General features: G+C 41.6%; 1 long non-coding RNA gene across 1 annotated transcript; it reads left to right on the top strand.

Annotated features, from left to right (window-relative positions):
* The first annotated feature begins 1,619 nt into the window (after positions 1-1,619).
* LOC125483934 lies at positions 1,620-3,065 on the top strand. The gene is made up of 2 exons (XR_007262800.1): positions 1,620-1,953; positions 2,793-3,065. It is a non-coding gene; the product is annotated as an uncharacterized LOC125483934 (long non-coding RNA).
* The last annotated feature ends 650 nt before the right edge of the window (positions 3,066-3,715 follow it).

Below are 3,715 nucleotides of genomic sequence, written 5' to 3' on the forward strand. Positions count from 1 at the left end.
AAATATATTCTTAATTATCCATTTCATTCTAATTAGCTTCTGCGAAAGACTGAATAAAATCAGGTCCCGTTCTCCAAATGTTCTGCAAAACACTGGTATGGAATGGTGCCAACTCTCAAACATATTAATGTCAATGAAGCTAACAGTTGTTAAGTAATATTATCAGCTGACCTCCCATCATTTCCGGAGCAGTTCTGTTCGCATCTGGGGCAATTCAAGATATTTAAACTCAGACCATTTGTCTCCCACAGAAATGCCATGTTGCAGAAAGAACATCATCAGCTACGAGGTTCTGAAACGCTCTTGGAAAAGAGGAGTTGTACATCAGGAGCCCTTCGGGCCAGGGTGGCAGTTAGGTGAGATTGTCAAACTGCAGGGGATCCATCTAAAGCCAGTTATTTGTGGAATCGGTTCTGCTCTCAAAAGTCAATTTGAAAGAATGCCTGCATTGTGCAGCTGGACTTACAGTCACCACTCGCCATTAACACAGAAGATAATCATTTGGCAATAACTGCCTTGGTCATTAACAGAGCTCATTGGTGTGGGAAGTGGAAAGCAATCCACTGGAGCAGGAGGGTAAAGCCCTGGATAGAGGGTCCAAACAGCCACTGATCAGTGCCCTGAAAACTCTCTGTTCAATGCTCTTCCATTCCGTCCACAGCATTCAAAGTAACTGAAGTCATTGATGGCGATCTCTATAGGTTGTTGTAATGGTGCATTTTGTTTCGTCTTCTGGCAATGCCTTTCTGCAGTCATTAATATAGCCAATTACACATTTGCTCACCACTGCCTCTCCTCTAACCAGAGGAACATGTGACAATGTCAGTTTTTGGTACCTTATAGTATTATTAGTTTTGCTGTGTTGCCAATAAATTCTACTCAGGCAAAGTAAAAGAAAATTATTTTGTTTAGAACATAACCAGCAGTAATAACATCTGTGGTTTCATCTTGCCACAAGGTTGCGAGAGTGTGAGAGTGCAAGTTTATGATAAAGAAATGTGATATTCCATCACTTCCTGTGATGATGCATGTGGTATTTCATCTGCATATCACATAGTGACCCCTTATTTTACTTCAATTCACTTTTGCTCTTCTGTATACAGGAACGATGAACAGATTCTGGTATCACTTAAAAATGCACCTTAACTGTGCTCGATTGATAAATTCATAGTAACCCTGCTTTGGAATTCATCTGATTTATTGCTGGTGCTCAGGAGATTATTACCTGGGTTTTGTTGAGCCCAGACAGAAATGTTGCACAGAATTTAGCAAACATCTCTTTTTCAACTGAGTTAATGGTTGGTGAAAGTCGCTGTGAATAGGAAACTGTTCCAACCTGAGAATTCCTGCATTTGGTCGAAAGTGCTGTTTGAGTGTCCCAAGGTGAAGCAAAATTGGCCCACTCCAAAAGGTTTAATAATTAATTTCTGTTGCAGGGTAGTCGAGCAAAACTTTCACAGGGTCAGGGTGAGTCAAGTTTGAAAACTAATTAAGGAATATTGTTCCAGGTCTTATCAGCGAAATTGATTTTACACAGGTCGAGCAATCGGGCAAGTGCGAAATTCAATTATTAAGTTTGTTAAGTGTTTTAAGTTAGCACACACAGGCCATTGTGAATAAACTTGTTGCCAAATATAAAAGGTTCCAAAATGGCGGCAGAGTACGATCCCTGTGCTCGTCCACTCTGTCCGTTCTATTTCCTTTCTTCCCTCCTTTCTTTTTCTCTTTTTTTTCCCCTTCATTCTTCTCAGGATATCCTGAACTCCCAGCCTCAGTGCAGACCCAGTGTGGTGGTGTCCTGGCAGCTCGGCTGGGTGGTCTCCTGATCCAGTGTGGCCTCAGCGTGGATTTCCAGCCTCAATAGGACTCCAGAGCAATCTCCCAGCCTTGAGGGACTCAAAGGGAAGCCCAACAAAGTCTGGGAGTCAAGGCCCAGCAGGAACTAGAGGATAGGTGAGTTGTGAACTGAGTTGGAAGGACTGTTATTTTGAACTTTTTATTTCTTTGTTTTTCTAATTTTATTCCAATGATCTGTCATTGCTGGACGTTTGATTTCTTAGTTTTTCTCATTCTTTTCCCGAAGAATTTGTACGTACGAATCGGTCCCTTGGTACCCGAGATTGGTGCTGTAAGTGAGGACTTGTAAACTATTCACTGTCCTCATTTGAGCACGTGTGACAATAAAACTAATTCTGCGACAAGAATTCTATTCAAATGGTCAGCTACAAAGTTTAATGGTTCATGTGTACGAGCTGGTTCTGGGAGTCAGGTTAACATTGCTCACTAAATCGTCAACCCAGTGCTGCTATGTTGAAGATTCTGCTCGGCTCAGCTTCCCTTTCTGAAACAAGCATTGTACATTTTAATTGCAGTGCCTATCAGGACCTAAGTGCTCTTGGTCTATGAAACAACCTTAAGAACATAAGAGCTAGGAGCACACAATACAGCCCTTCGAGTCTGCTTTGCCATTTGTTACGATTGTGGCTGAGATCATCTCGGCTTCAACTCCAGTTTCCTGCCCACGCTCCATAACCTTTTAACCTGTTGCTAATTAAAAATGGGTCTATCTCCTCCTTCAATTTACTCAGTGTCCCTGCATCATCACCCTCTGGGGTGGTGAATTCCACAGATTTACGACCCTTTGACAGAAGTAATTCCTCCTGGTCTTTGTTTTAAATCTGCCGCGTCCTATCCTAAACTATGACCTCTTGTTCTAGACTGCCCCATACGAGGGAACATGAGCTCTGCATCTATTATTGAGGCAACAATCCTTGTTATTTATGAATTTCCAGCTACATTTTCGCCCCTTTCTGGGTGGACAAGCAAACAATTCTTCACTTGGGCTGCTTCATGCAAATTGAGGAGGATTAAGGAAAGCTCACATGTTGCTGATAACGGAGGAGGAAAAGTTGGCCTCTCTTTAAATTATCTTTTGTTTTTTTTGTTTAAATTTTTTAAGTTTAACTTAATGAGAATGGCGCCAATGCATGGTGACTGTATGAACCGTACCCTGTATTTTATATTGAATACGCATGACAATAAATGATTCAATTCAATTCAATTCAGATGGTTCTTAAACAGTTGGTTGGCTTTGACTAATGCAAACCAGTTTGGACTGAACATCAATTTGGAAAGGCTGTCAGTACCAAGGGCCCATTTCCTTGCGTGGGCTGGGATCTCACTGTTTGGTGGCGAATTCAGCACGGTCTGTGTACTGTAATTGATTGTCACTAGTAATCAACCAAATTTGCCATCTGATCAATGCTCAATTGTGTCAATGTCTCCTTTGCACTTGGAAAGGTCTGAACCCATTGAGGTAAACATGAAGGGCCTTCTGCACTCAATTCAGCGTTTTCAAATTCAGCTCAGGGCAGAATTGACAATTGGCGGATGCCAGGTTTGATAGATTATTCACGATTAAGAAAATTACTGAATCACAAACCAGCCATTAAATAGCCCAATTCAAACTTCTCTTGAACGTCCTAATACCTCAACACCTACCACCTAGCACTAATACCTAAACAGAGATGGCAGAGGGGAAACAATTGTACATCTGCCAAACACGCCAATGCACAAAAACACCAAAGACTCTTTCAAGCCAACGTTAAGTCATACAATGGAAGGAAGACAGGGCATGCCCTCCCATTTTTCTATTGGAGGGAAGTTAGCCTGTTATTCTTTCATGGAGGCTGATGGAATCTAAATAGTCTGAAAT

Source organism: Rhincodon typus, chromosome 9 (genome assembly GCF_021869965.1).
Source record: "Rhincodon typus isolate 14 chromosome 9, sRhiTyp1.1, whole genome shotgun sequence".
Lineage (NCBI taxonomy): Eukaryota > Metazoa > Chordata > Chondrichthyes > Orectolobiformes > Rhincodontidae > Rhincodon > Rhincodon typus.